The sequence below is a fragment of the Coregonus clupeaformis genome, chromosome 34, assembly GCF_020615455.1.
Source record: "Coregonus clupeaformis isolate EN_2021a chromosome 34, ASM2061545v1, whole genome shotgun sequence".
Taxonomy (NCBI): Eukaryota; Metazoa; Chordata; class Actinopteri; order Salmoniformes; family Salmonidae; genus Coregonus; species Coregonus clupeaformis.
In genome coordinates this window covers 15,219,104-15,235,319 of record NC_059225.1, presented here as the reverse complement: position 1 = coordinate 15,235,319, position 16,216 = coordinate 15,219,104, and positions in this window count along the sequence as shown.

The following is a 16,216-nucleotide window of genomic DNA, read 5'->3' as shown; positions in this document are numbered from 1 at the left end:
TTTGAGCTCTCCTGATCTTTTGTCCCCCAGGAGTTTTGATAGATACTGGAAGAGGTTCTTTGTAAAGTCCATCCTCTCTTTCATCTGCCTCCATCTGTCCCTGCTATGGTATTTAGATTGCAGCAAGGTCTTAATGCAGTGTCACGGATGTTCTTCAATGCTGGTTTCTCTTCCTCCCTTGCTTGGTGAAAAACCTTCTTCAGCCTCCGCAGGTCACCCCTTAGGGTTGTTGTCTCCTTCAGATGTCAGTTTTCTCTTGGCTTAATGCTTGTCTTAGATTCCCTTTCTTTCCAAAGCGGTCAGCCCATATGCTCCAGATCAGTGCTTGTCAAACCTCTCCTCTGGGACCCCCAGACGTTTCACATTTTTGTTGTAACCCTAAACTAGCACACCTGATTCAAGTAATCAAGGGCTTGATGATTAGTTGACAAGTGGAATCAGGTGTGCTAACTCTGGAATAGTTAAAATACGTGGAACGGCTGGTTGAATCAACATTGTTTCCTTGTCATAAAAAAAAAAATCAATGTGACGACGTTGAATCAACATGGGAAACTGGTTGGATTTGCAAAAAGTCATCAACGTAAGGGAATTTTTTCTTTTTTTCACCAAACTTTTAACCTAAATCCAATTACATGGTGAAATGTTTTGTTGATTTCACATAAAATTCAAGTTAGTTGACAACTCAACCAAATGTAAATCCAAACTAGACATTGAACTGACGTCTGTGCCCAGTGTGTCCCTCTCCTGTTGGACCTCTGTCTCCCCTGGTGCATCAGTGATGTTGCGGTCGCTACCCCTTTTGTTATGTGCATGGAGATTCTGTGGACTGTGGTTTGGCTCCTGCCCAGGCCTCTCCTCTGTCTCACCAGTTTGCCCTGTCCGTTGCACATCGCTATTGGGTAGTGTACACGTCATCTCTGCCTGATGTATCTTCACACCCCTCTCGTTTTTGCAGATCTTCCTACATCTGCAGACCCTAGATTAATCGCTTAACTGTTCCATCGTCAGTTGTCCGTCATGGGTGGTCATAATAGTGGTCTGTCCTGTAGGTCGATCATCCTCCCCCACTCTCGCCGACCTAAGGGGTATCTTATTATGTATCTTTCCATAGTTATTGAAAGTGGGTACCTCCTTGGGAAGGTTGTGCTCAAGCCTGCCAAGCCTCCACATCCAGTCTCTGGTCTTTCCCAGACATCAGCAGTCTTTCCTTGCTGTCGCCATAATTCCATGGTTGCCAACTAGTCTTTCCTAGTCGTCACTGGGTCTCAGGAAGGGAATATCCAAAATACGATGGGGGTCATCGCTGTCGGCTCACCTGATGGCACCACAATCGCTGCCCCTTCTTCCTCCTTCAAGGCACTCAGAATCAGAATCACCTTTATCCGCCAAATCATATGCATGTACAGGAATTTGACTCTGTGAAATGGTGCTGCCAAAAATAAACAGAATATACAGACAGACAATAAATAAACGGTATATTCAGTCTAGATACTGTATATAGACACAGAAGTTACACAATCCACATACAGTATGTACGCAATGAATGCCAGGTGTAGCCGGCGCGGTCTGCTCGTTGCCGACTACTGCGTTGTGTTCCGGTGCACTGAAGACAAGACACTGGCGTACTTGAAGGCACTTTATTGTGTACAACTCTCTCAATCTGTTCAACATCAAAGAGAGAAAATGTTCAAAACTCTACCCTCGACCAGAATCCGCCTTTCCCAGCCGAGTACAATGCAGACCCAATATAATCACATTCAAAAATACAAGGAATAAAATACAACATCATTGGAAAATAAACATTGCATCTGGTGTATATCTTATGTATGTGTCATATTCATGTTATCTCTGCCAAAAACTCTGAGCTTTTAGCCTTTATATTAATACTGTGCAACATGACATAAACCATCTTTCAAATAGGTAATACATACAGTAATATGCACGAAGCAACATGTAATCCTTCACATTTGAGCTTTTCAGTGCCATTAAACACTAATCAATACATTAAAACATTTTAAATGAACACATTTTTAACCTGATATAGGGAATACATACCTGTTCAACATCAAAGAGAGAAAATGTTCAAAACTCTACCCTCGACCAGAATCCGCCTAACATAAAAAGAACAACGTGAGCTTCATACAAGAGGATAGAATGATGATTGCTAACTTACAGCTAAACAGAACACGAGGTTAGCTAAGTTAGCAATTTCTCAACTCTCAAAAATGGCTAAATTCACGACACAGCTTGATTAAATGTACGTACACTCATCATATAATATACATACAAGTTACTATGTGCACTGAAACGTTTTAGTTTTAACAGGTATATCAAGTTTATATCACGCGAAGTGAACACATACCTTTCCCAGCCGAGTACAATGCAGACTGAGAAAAGCATGACATCCCTCCGCATATAACCAAACCAACACTCTAGAGGGCGCACTTACACAACCAACTCTCCCAATATCTGTAGACTACACGAAATGCTGAACAATACAATATTTTGGTGAAATCAACTCACAAAATAAAATAAAAAATAGAAAATGAACGGTTGCAAAAATCTGTAATTCTTTGACCTGTTACATTCACCCCTCTTTAATTTCACCAAAATCCTTCACACTTCGAGGGTGGAAAAGAACCAAAAACATATAGAATAAATCTCTTGTCCACTTGGTCCAAGATAGCCCTGGGACTCCATTTCCCATATACAGCGTATAAAGCTACTTACAAAGTAAGTTAAAAGAAAACAGCAGTTGATCAGGCTACTGCCCCTTCTAGTGAATATGATGCCTTATACATCATATGAAATCTTGGAACACTTTTCCTCCAATATGAACATCTCATGACCCAGGTCATACTACTGGTAATAAAGAAAAATATCTTAATCTCAAAAATGTATCTAAAATAAAGAACGGAAAGACAGTGACCTTCTGACTCCTGTAACAAAACCCTTGGTGAGTGGTTTTGCACCATGTTCTCTATCAAGCGATCGACTGCCTTAACAACCCTGCCAGTACGTGTTCTGACAACCTGACTTTCAAACCCTTGTACTTGGGAGGGTATCTGACTATCAATCAGTGTAACAGGTGAATTGACGTCCGAAGACCCTGTCTCATCTAAGTCAGGAACATCAACTGGGGCAACAGAGTCAGTGTCAGTCATGTGCAAATCAGGGGGTCACTGGAATCCGACAAGTCTCCCACAGGTGAGCATTCATTTTCCCCTTGGCCTCTGACCTCTTCAGACTGGGCTCCCGTGGGTGTCAGCTGAACAGACCTCCTGGACAGAGAGCGGGCGTCTCATTCTCCATCTCAGACTCATCAGCTTCTCCAATAGACTCAGAGTCAGAGGATGCGTTTAACCACGAACATGTACGGTCCTCAGAAGCATCTACTGCTAGGCCACTCAAAGCATCAACAGAAGGAGGCTGAAACTCACTGGCCACATCCGAGGCAGCTCCATTCGTCTCTTCATCGCTTAGTTCTGGCATGGGCAAGAAGCTCACGTCCAACATCAAATTCCGATGAACAACTTTTGTTTTCCCACTTTCGTCTCTGACTTTGTAAACGTGAGTCTGAGGGTTCCGGTCTATGATGGTATACATAGTGGCTTCCCACTTATCCGCTAACTTCCTCTTCCCTCTCTCTGCTTTATTAGCTAACAAAACTCGGTCGCCAACGTTCAAGTGGGTTCCACGAACTCTCTTGTTGTAGCCATCAGCTTGATGTTGCTGTCCTTTCCTCGCATGCTGCTGAGCTATGTCGGCAGCCACATGGAGGTTCGCCATCAGTTTCTCTGCATAGGTCTTATAATTCACCACGACTGGATCCCTCAAGACTTGTTTGAAGACCATGTCTACTGGGAGTCTGGGCACTCGACCATACATCAAATAGAATGGAGGATATCCAGTTGTTTCATGAGTGGTGGCATTATACGCAAAAGTCAAAGTCTGTATCTGTTGGGCCCAGTGTTGCTTAGCTGTCAGGGGTAGGGCACGCAACATACTGCCAAGTGTCCTATTGAACCTTTCGGTTTGCCCATTTCCCATGGGATGGTATGCTGTTGTGTGTGTTTTCTTAATCCCTGTGAGGCTGAGGAGTTCAGCTATGAGTTTGCTTTCAAAATTGGCCCCTTGATCAGAATGTATTCGCTCTGGGAAACCGTAGATGCAGAATACGTTATCCCATAACTTCTTCGCTATTTGCTTTGCAGTTTGGTTTACGCAGGGAAAGGCATGAGCCAATTTTGTAAAGTGGTCTGTTATGACTAACACATCGACAGATCTTTGCTTAGAGTCCTCAGCACTCCAAAAATCAATGCACACCAGCTCCATGGGTGCCGAAGTGCGAATGCTCTCCAAGGGAGCTCGGGCAGCTGGTTCAGGGGTCTTTGCAAGGATACAGCGTTGGCAGCATTTCACATATTCCTTGATGTCTCTTCCCATTTGCGGCCAGAAGAAACGCTGTCGGGCGAGGTGTGCTGTCCTAGCCTGCCCTTGATGCCCAGCGAAGTCATGCACACCAGCGAGAGCTTTGGCCTTCAAGCTAGCAGGCAGCACAAACTGATACCTCTTCTCTCTGCTTAATGGGTCTTTGGTTACCCTATATAGGACTCCGTCCTGGACTTTTAGATGATGCCACTGCTTGCACAGTGTCTGGGTCGTAAGAGCTAACCTCCTCCTCCCTCGCCTAGGTGGTGGCTCACCCCTCTGAATGAGTGGCAGGACTTCCCTGATAACTGGATCTATTTCCTGGCTGTGCCTCAGCTCGCCGATGGAGAGGGCTGGAAGTGTGTCTTGTTCTGAGGGCACCGCCTGGGGAAGAACATTGAGAAACTGTGTTGCTCTTATCTCTGCTCCCCTTTCCCACTCTACATGAGCTTCACAAGCAGATTTCACATGAGAGGGTTCTTGACTGCCGGCCAGCCTGTCTTGAGTGGGGTCCATAGTTACACAGCACCCTGCATCAAGTGCCTGGAGACACTGGGTCTTACTCCGGAAGAGATCTTGGACTTTCTCCTCTTTGGTTCCCTCCGCCTCGGCCAAAAGACTTCCATAGGGCTCACTGATCAACCTTTGGCTCACTGATTTAGCAAACGGATCTCTACTCAGGGCATCTGCCACAATGTTCTTTACCCCAGGAATGTGTTTGATACTGAAGGTGTAGGGGGAAAGCTTTGCCACCCACCTCTGTTCGCAAGCGTCAAGTTTTGGTTTGGTCATTATATAGGTCAAAGGATTATTGTCGGTCCACACTGTAAAAGTGTGGCCTTTCAACCAGTGGCTGAATTTTTCACAAACACTCCATTTGAGCGCCAAGAACTCCAGTCGGTGAGCAGGATACCTCTTTTGTGAGCCAGTGAGGGTCTTGCTGGCAAAGGCGATCGGGCGTGCCTTCGTTTCTCCTTCTGGTATCTGGGACAGAACTGCCCCAAGGCCATCAAGAGACGCATCAATGGACAAAACCAAGGGCTTAGTAAAGTCTGGATGGCTAAGGACCACACAATTCAGGAGCTTCTCCTTAAGGCCGGCGAAAGCGGAATCGCAGTCAAGGGTCCAATCCGCAGGTTTGAGCTTTCTGTAGACTCCCGCATTCTGACTGTACTTCCCGGCCTTTCCTCTCCGTTTCTGGCCAGCTGTGAGAGCAAACAGGGGTTTTGCGATGGAGGAGCAATTTGGTATGTAGTGTTGGTAATAAAATACCATCCCCAGGAACGACTTCACTCTGCGAACTGAAGGAGTGCAGCCATCATCTTCCATCAAGTCCCTCTTTGACATTTTGGTGATGACCTCGACCTTCTCTGGGTCAACAGCAACACCGTCACTGTCAACGATGTGTCCGAGAAACTTCACAGATCTCCGCAACAGATGGCATTTTTTTGGACTCAACTTTAGATTGTGCTCCCGTAGCCTCTTGAAAACAACCTCTAATCTGCTGAGGGCCTGCTGTTCATTGGGGGCAAATATCAAGAGATCATCTAGGTAGCACAAGAGACTGCTGAAGTTAAGATCGCCAAAGATACTCATCATCATCCTCATGAAGGACGCTGGACTGTTGCAAAGCCCCTGTGGCATTCTGTTATACTCGTGCAGGCCTAATGGTGTTGTGAAGGCGGTATACTTTTTGTCCTCCTCATGCATGGGCAAGTTATAAAATCCAGACGTGAGGTCCATGGTGCTGAAGACAGCATTACCGCCAAGGGCAGCCAAGCAGTCCGATTGATGGGGCAAAGGATGAGCATCCTTGATAGTTCTTGCATTCAGCCATCGAAAGTCTGTGCATATCCGGAGGTCGCCATTTTTCTTCCAAACCATCACGAGTGGAGAAGCATATTCACTCATTGATTTCCGTATGATTTCCTGTTCCTCCATCTCGGTGAGAACTTGGCGCAGCTTTTGATAGTGGGCTGGCGGCACTCTGCGATATGGAAGACGGAAGGGACGGTCGTCAGTGAGGCGGATCCTATGGGCAAAGCCCTTGGCTTCTCCACAGTCAAGATTATGCTTTGAAAATATATCCTGATATTTCTCCAGCAATGTCACAAGTTGGAGCTTGGTGGAGGGGCTCGCTTCACAATGATCAATGTCGACATTTCCTAGACCAGACTTCTGCAGTCTGTCTTTCAGGTCACCGTTGTCGTCCTGTTTCACATGAGTCACTCCAACAGAGCCAGCATCACTCTGACAGGAACCCTGGAACAGTGTGAGATCTTCAGCTGCAACACAAGTAGAGACGTCCGCAAGCTTGCTGTTCCTTTTCAGTGTGAGTGGTTTGTCTGAGATATTAGTGACTTTCATGGGAGTCCAGCCATCTCCCCATAACGGTGTTACCACTCTCCCCACCATAATGCCCCGAGGCACACACCTGGAGGTTGTAGGCTCCACCATAACTGTACTCCCAGGTGACTTGGGTATATTACTTGGCAGTCTTCCCCACAGCAGGTACTCTTGTTTGGGAAGGAGAGTCACCGCCTGAGTTAGCTTCACTGTCCCTACTTTTCCTGGGACATCTTCACCCCTCCATCTTGTGAGACTGGTCATCATTTCTAGAAACTGTTCGCCATCTGGAGACCCTTTTGTGTTGCTCGAGATAAGTGTCCAATAACTGTTCTCGTTTTTCAGCTGATGCAGTACACGTTTCAACATGTTGGTGCCTACTATTATGTCGTCTTTCTGACCAGTGATCACCAGAACTGGGACCATGCACTTTACCCCATACAGACTTAGTTCCATGTCATACATGCACTTGGGGCGCACTTGTACTCCTCCACAGCCAACAAGGATGATATGCTGTGAGAGTTCTTGATGTGGGGTCAAGACGCTATCCGATAGTAGTCTCTGCTCTGCCTCTTCACTTATCGTGCAGGCCATTGAGCCTGTATCGAGGAGCCCTTGCAACTGAGCACAGCCATTAACTGTCACCGGTGCGTGAAATAACTCACTGAACGTCTCAACTCTGTGAATATTCTGAACAATTACCGTGCAATTATCAGACATTGCTTTACAGACATTGACATACATCTCCTTCAATTCTTCACTTTCTTCAAGGGTTGAATCTTCAACGCTCACACATCCCCCTTTCCGTATGTGAGCTATCTAGTTTAAACTGGCTCCCACTTGCTCAGAGTTAGGTGGTGTGTGCGCTAACTGTGGCTGAGCGTTAATTCTTGGCCGGCGCTGTTGGCATTCTCTCTTCCAGTGGCCGGGCTTGTAACAGCCCATACAGAGGTTCGCCTGTCTACAGTGTGCAGTAGTTGAATGTTCGGCAGACTGACAGACTTTACATCTACTCTGAACAATGGCTGCTGGCCCCCTGCTTGGTGGCACGACTGCTGTTGTGTGTGCCGTCTGCTCTAGCACACGGTCCAGCAAGCCAATGAGAGACTGCATGCAGATGCTCTCTGTCTGAGGAGAGGATGGAAGCCCCATTGCCTTTGGGTAACCAGTAAGGTCTGTTGGGTTTTCAGCAGCGACTGTCTCTGTGGTTAATGCCTGAGCATGTGCACCAATGTTCTTTGGCCGATAAGATTTGGCTTGACACATTGTTCTAGCCTCTCTCTGATGTTCAACGAGGTGTTCATGAATCTCATTTGCTGTCCACTTTTCAGCTGTTTTGCACTTTAGGACACTTGCAAGAGCGGGGTCGGGACAGTGTTTCACCAGCATCATTGTGACTTCGTGAGAGGGGGTCCTCAATGTTTCGCCCCTGCCTTCTCAGACACTCATCTGCGACATCCACAGCCTTGTTCAAGCGTATCCAATAGTCCATGGGACTTTCTCCAGCCAGAGGAAGTGTGTTATAGAAATCTGCTAAAGGCATAGAGGAGTAGGTTAACTCACTGAAATGTTGTTTCAGAATATCAAAGACGAGCTTGGAGTTCTCAGCTGGCTGCAGCGATGGCATACTGCGCAGGGTAACTTTAACAATGTCTCTAGCCTTTCCCATTAGTCTTGACATTATCTCCTGGGAGTGCTCTTGCGGGTGTACACCCCTCTTATTCAGGTAAACGCTCATAATCTCTTCCCACTCATGCACTGTGTGTTTGTCTGTTCCATCACCCCTGAAGTACGGCGGCTCTTTGACATCTGTCTTCATGACTAACTTTACTCCTGTCATGTTCAAATCAGACTGTCCATATCCTAAGTTCAGGCTAGGCGTAGGAGTGGTTTGGTTATCTGCACTACCAACAGATCTCTGTAATTGGCTAGCAATGTTCTCTCCTATTTCATGAGCTAACTGTGTGATGAGACTCCCTAGGTCTGCAGAACTCACATGTGAACTAGACACTGGCTGACGTGGAGAATGTTCATCTGTTTGGGTGTGAGTGTATGAAAATGCAGGACAGCCCACTGAACTAACGCTGCTTGCAATGTCTGGAGCATCTCCTAAGCTACGCATGTGTGGTGCGGGGGAATATTCATCAGTGCGTAAGCGTGTGGACGGAGTACAGGTCTGCCTAGTATACCAGCACCCCTAACCGGCGTGCTCTCCACCATACTCATAAACCTGCCCCTCCCCAGGCTTACCCCTGCAGCATCTCCAACACTAAATGGTGTCTGCGCATCCTTGCCATCAGCCATTTTTATTTTATTTTTTTTAAATAGAAAGTTGTAATAGACTATGGTAATGATATGTGAATCACCAGAACATGTGAATATGAAAAAAAAATTGTACAATGATAGAAGTAGCTGAGGTAAGCAATTAAGAGCTACAATTTACACATTAATGTTAGCCTTTATACTTGTCAACGTTCCGAAGAGGTTCCTACTCGTCACAGCAACCACCGGCGATCACCCTGGCGATGATCTGAAGCGAAGATATCCGGGTCACGGCACCAATGTAGCCGGCGCGGTCTGCTCGTTGCCGACTACTGCGTTGTGTTCCGGTGCACTGAAGACAAGACACTGGCGTACTTGAAGGCACTTTATTGTGTACAACTCTCTCAATCTGTTCAACATCAAAGAGAGAAAATGTTCAAAACTCTACCCTCGACCAGAATCCGCCTTTCCCAGCCGAGTACAATGCAGACCCAATATAATCACATTCAAAAATACAAGGAATAAAATACAACATCATTGGAAAATAAACATTGCATCTGGTGTATATCTTATGTATGTGTCATATTCATGTTATCTCTGCCAAAAACTCTGAGCTTTTAGCCTTTATATTAATACTGTGCAACATGACATAAACCATCTTTCAAATAGGTAATACATACAGTAATATGCACGAAGCAACATGTAATCCTTCACATTTGAGCTTTTCAGTGCCATTAAACACTAATCAATACATTAAAACATTTTAAATGAACACATTTTTAACCTGATATAGGGAATACATACCTGTTCAACATCAAAGAGAGAAAATGTTCAAAACTCTACCCTCGACCAGAATCCGCCTAACATAAAAAGAACAACGTGAGCTTCATACAAGAGGATAGAATGATGATTGCTAACTTACAGCTAAACAGAACACGAGGTTAGCTAAGTTAGCAATTTCTCAACTCTCAAAAATGGCTAAATTCACGACACAGCTTGATTAAATGTACGTACACTCATCATATAATATACATACAAGTTACTATGTGCACTGAAACGTTTTAGTTTTAACAGGTATATCAAGTTTATATCACGCCGAAGTGAACACATACCTTTCCCAGCCGAGTACAATGCAGACTGAGAAAAGCATGACATCCCTCCGCATATAACCAAACCAACACTCTAGAGGGCGCACTTACACAACCAACTCTCCCAATATCTGTAGACTACACGAAATGCTGAACAATACAATATTTTGGTGAAATCAACTCACAAAATAAAATAAAAAATAGAAAATGAACGGTTGCAAAAATCTGTAATTCTTTGACCTGTTACACAGGCAAAGAATACGGACTAGGCCTATATTATAAACATCACTCAATCCACTGCCTCGATCCACCACTCAGCCCTGCCTCCCTACTGCCTGCTTGGCTCTCAAGACCAATTATGTGGGACACTTGGAGTTTATAAACAAGATTGATAAGTAGTCTCTCGCAGTGTGAACAAAAACAGATGAGTCAACCTAGATGTAATAAAGTGACTCAGTTCAGAAAGCACCAGAGAGACCAATGCAGAGCCTCTTGTGGATACAACAAGATTGACTGTCACTGCTTCTAGAAAGGAAAGAAATGTAACTATTCATCTGATGTGTTCATGTGGTCATCTTTTAATATTAAGAAGATACTCTCAAGTCGTGTTTTTGTTATGATCCCACTGGGCACACATTGGTTGAATCAACACTGTTTCCACGTCATTTCAACAAATTTACTTTGAACCAACGTGGAATAGATGTTGAATTGACATCTGTGCCCAGTGGGATATGACATCAGAAGCAAGTAACGTGTTAAGATTGATCTCCCAAACATACTGTAATTCGGGGGATAGCCCGACCAGGACTAGAACCCAGGTCCCTGAAACTGTCAGTCTTAATTAGGTTGTGGTGTACCAAGGTCGCTGGACAGGGAAGAAAATGCTAATATTTCAGTAGACCCATAGAATCCGGTGTTGGATTTGACACCAATTTAGCCCATGGTTTTTGCTCCACTGCATTTCGTGGAATGGAATATTTATTTGTATCAAATCAGTGTCAAAGATGAAAGGTAATACGTTCATTGATTGTTCTTCATGCTAATCATTTTTCAGCACAATGTGGGAATTGTTTTCCAGTCTTCAAAACAGTTTATTTCTGCATACATTGACATGTTTCTCCGGAGTTTATAAGAATAGGGAATATGTTAAACGCATTACTCAGAACCATACAAAGTTTTTCAATGAAATGTTGATTGCAATGAAAAAGTGACTTCTAGCTTTGTTTGATACATCTATATAGAATTATGGGTTCTGATAGGGTTGTTACCAGGCAGTCAGGTTTCATAACTTAGCAGTCTAACGTTTGCAATTTCTTTTGAAATCCAGGACATTCTCGTCATCTAGTATTGCTCTAAAGGTGGTCATTACGATATTACTCTTATGAAATTCTTCAGACTTGAGTGACAACATGCTACAAAACTTGGGAACTTCATCTGAAGATTGATAAGAGAATACAGTTCATCCGTCAGATACTGTATATCTATCTGCTCATTATCACATAAGCATATTCACCAGTGTTGGGGTCAATTCAGGAAGTACACTGAAATTCCAATTCTATTCAATGCTTTTCTGCGAGGAACACTGGAATTGGAATTTGGTTTACATTAATACTTTGTGATATTCACACATTGTTAATCAAAGATAAACAACGTTCTTCGAGTCTAGTCTATTTCAATTTAATCCGCTTCATGAGCTTTTACGTAAATAAGCAGTATATGGCCTCATTAACCTTAATGACATTACCAAGAATGAGAGCCCCAGCAGCAAAATCTGGGTATAGCCTACTGAAACCTGAAAACAGACATTCATTTTCTGGTTCAACGAGACAGATGTTTTGTGCTGCATCCTAAATCAACAGCTCTCTCCTCATCTTTGACTTACCCTGTCTCTCTCAAAAGGTCCCCAGAAAGGTCAATGCTTTGATCAGCATGCACAGTTTGAGTAAGCCACTGAATTGTATTCTTACTGGCGCTTTTATGTATTTATATCTCTAACTTCCCATTATTTAATATTCTAGTGAAAAAAGTAATGTTTGCAATTATGTAATGCTCCCCAGTGGTTTATTGAGATGCACACAAGACAATGTTTCAACTGGATCGAAAATAGATCCTAAACCTAGCCCTTGACAAAAATGCACTTTCAATTGAGATTTTGTTGTTGTTGCATTCTTTATCCAGAACTATAGGCTTAATGTAGTTTTGGGAAGCTGGCCCCTTATTGTTGGCCAAAACATTTTACTGTAGATGAACCTAAGGTAGTGTTCTGAATAATGGGGCCAATGTGTCACATTGGGATAAAAATGTCTAAGTGGTTCGAAACAAAAATAAAAATGATTTTCATGCTACTCCACGTTTACTTAAGAGGAATACAAGTGAATATATGCAAATTGGCCCATAACTCCCCCTATACAACAACATAGGCCTAGGACTATACATCCTTTAAGCAGGGTTCATACAGACATTGGCAAGTGTAATGCAAGGACTTTCATGGACTTTTTCAAACACTTTATTGTAATTTTTAAGGACCTTAATGTTATACAATTGTATAATTTATATAATTGTACATATAGGGCCTAATATAGACCCCCCAAAAAAGCAAAAAGTGTAAAAAAAAAAGTTGGCAATTACCACTTTAAGAATAATTTATTTTTTAGGCCTTGCAAATGCATTGATATTCAAATTATTATTACATTGTAAAATATGTGAGAATAATGTGGACATTGCCTGACTAAATAGATTGGATGCATGGCGATTTTTCTGTAGTCTACAGTATGGGGCCGACGCAAGCACACATAATAAAGCCATGAATAGTAGTAGCATTAATCTCACCATTTGAATCTCACCATGATTTTATAATGAGAAAGGCACCAAAAACCAGGTGGTAAATTTTTTAATGGAAGGATTTGTATGGAAAGCCAAGTTGAAGCCAACATTAGATGTTGTCGTCCTCATAATAACCGCACGTGGTTTTACTTCAACACTCTTCAAATGAAGTGATGGGAAACAAACGAAAGTGGCCACATCTCTCACGAAAACATATCAAAAATTAAATCACGGATAATTATAAGGAAGCAGGAGAACTTATAAATTGGCTACAGTAATTACAATAACATTTCAAGCACCAAATTGAGGAAATGTCTGTTTTTCAAGGTAGACGTATTCCAAGTACTTACATTTCTGAGCTCCAAATTCAAGTTCAACAGGCTACTTCAAGCCCCTTGTATTGTTTAAAATTACAGGTCTAACACGGAAAACAAAATGTATTTGCGAAGTTATTTCATTACCAGATCATATTGTGAATAAGCCCACTAGGCTATGTAATTTGTTGTAATTAAATCCAGAATAATTAATAGGAATAGCGTTGGGTTGTTAACCAATAGTTTATCCTACACAATTGTGCACAGTAGACTTGGTGTCCAATCCGAGGCACAAAAACATATGAAAGCATGAACTCATTACCTTGATGCTTTCTCTATTAAATCAACAACAGATGATCAACATCAATTTGCTAGGGATATTAGATCCAACGTGGATCCAGGCACAACTGTCTTCACTGGGGTAACTAATGAGACAGCAAAATATTCTGAACATTCCTTGTGAACACTTGGGCTGTTGTTGCATCACATGTGCTATCATAACAGCTGTTCATCACTTGACTGTCATTCTGAAAATTCCTTCCTGGATCAGATGATGAAGTGTGAAAATATCACGGCGTAACTAATCAGCTAGACAACAAATGTGCATCCAACAAGTATTATGCATAATTATTGAAGAACCATGTTAATGACAGTATCAATTTATGTTTTAAGTATCAAGGTAAGGTGACTATTTCGGTTAGAAGCATTCGATTCTGCAATGCATGTATTATTTTGGATTTGTGTGCCCATGAAAATTGTTTTCACCCCGTAACATAAGGAGATATGAAATGTTACGTAGTTACACTGCATTTCTGAGATCTCTATACAAAAAACTGTCTGACAGCTAGATCCAGGATACAGAGTTCAAGTTCAATGTCTAATTTAACTGATTAATGCTTAATATATGATATAACGACAACTTACATTGCCATAAATGCAAGGATGGAAAAGTAATGTTTTACGTCACACAATTTCGGACAAATCAGTCAAGACACCAACCATGATAAAGGGTTAAACATAGGTTTTAAATCAACTCATTAATTTTATTGAATATAGCTACGATCCCCCTTATATCTTAATGTAATGACATTTTTTTTTTAATGGCAGATTATTATCAATTACTTATCAACAGCTGTAACAAGTTGTCCAGTGTAGGAAATCCTCACTGGTACCCTAGTTTATAGAAAGACCCACGTGTGCTGGCCTTTAACAAAGACAAGCATTTTAGCTCAAACTCAAAATATATATTCAGAAAATGACCATAAGGTCTTGTTTTCTCAAGGTCCAGATCACTTCTTGGGACTGCGACCCACCTCTGTGAGATTTGAAAGGCTTGTTTAAAACAAAGGAATGTCCAATATGCCCTGTGTTGAAAATATAATTAGGCATATCAAGTTGAGAAAAATAACATGGAGGCTGTCCCCTAGGTCGCTTACAGCATCCCAGCGCTAAGTCACAGCTGTCTCTCTCTGGTTGTGTGATCAGGTTACAGCTGTCAAAACAGAGAGAGAATCTTCACGTCAAGGTCACTTAGAGGTCATGGATGGGATATATTGTAAGTTATGGGGTGTTTTGATATGTTCGACGACTATCAAATGTCACTAAATGTAATTATTATTAAAGTTCACTTGGTGCACTTCAAAGGACTCTGAAATTACCTCCATGTGCTTGTAGTTTGGCACATTTGGGCAGACTTGATACAACATAGTCCAGTCTTGCAATGCTTCACTGGATCAATCTGAAACTTTGCACACACACTGCTGCTTTCTAGTGGCCAAAATCTAAATCGCGCCTAAATTGCAATATTATATTGTGGCCTTTCTCTTACATTTAAAAGATGATGATAAACAAAAACAAATCTTTTACCAGCTCTAATGTGTTAAATTCTCCTACATTAATGTCACATTTCCACAAACTTCAAAGTGTTTCCTTTCAAATGGTATCGAGAATATGCATATCCTTGCTTCAGGTGCTGAGCTACAGGCAGTTAGATTTGGGTCATTTTAGGTGAAAATTGAAAAAAAGGGTCCGATCCTTAAGAGGTTAAAGTTCTTTGAAGAACCTTAGGGTTCTTAGCACTGAAAATTGCCCCCAAAAGGTTATTGCAAGAACCCCATAGGAGGTGGGGTTCATCGAGGAACCTCCTTAGTTGGTGGGGGTTCTTGCAGGAACCTAACTGCCCAACTGAAACATTTGGATTTGAAAGGACAGCAGGTGCAGGCACTTAACTAAATGTTTTAAGATATCCTCAATTGAAGGTAAGGTTTGTCCCTTGTATGATCTAAATTGATATTGTTTTATGATGTGCAAATCTTTCTAAAACAGAACATGGACATAATTCAATGGATATCAATCAACAAAGAGGTAAGAATATGTATGCTATAAGAATATGTTGAAGGCTAGCTGTATTGGGTGCAGATGAATGAACTGCTCACTTTTGTGTTTGTGTCTGCAGGTATACAGACGAGGCATACAAAGGTATGTCAATTGGTATTGGTATGTTATTCAGATCACATGTACCATCCTCCTCCCTTACCTCTTTAATGAAAATCCCATAGGCCTCTACATTATGGACAAGGTATGTGTATGAAAACCATTATCAAAACAGTTTTTTTCATTCACATTTACCACAAAAACCAAGGTATGAATACTGTTGTGTGCATGTTTTGTTAAACATCTGTATAATTACATTTTTTGGATTCACAGACTTCACCCTCCCTACACATCTGATGAATATAACAGGAAACCTGTTCGATCACCATACACTGCAAAATCATTATGGCTATGGATACGGAGAACATCAACATCAACACACCAGAGGAAATACACATTGGACTTGGGGCTCTGCTGGGAGTTGACCTCATATTTAGATTTTTTTATTCTGCTTTGCCACTAAAATCATAATAAACACTGACAACTAAAATATTGTGTTATTGTTGTTAATGGTTATGC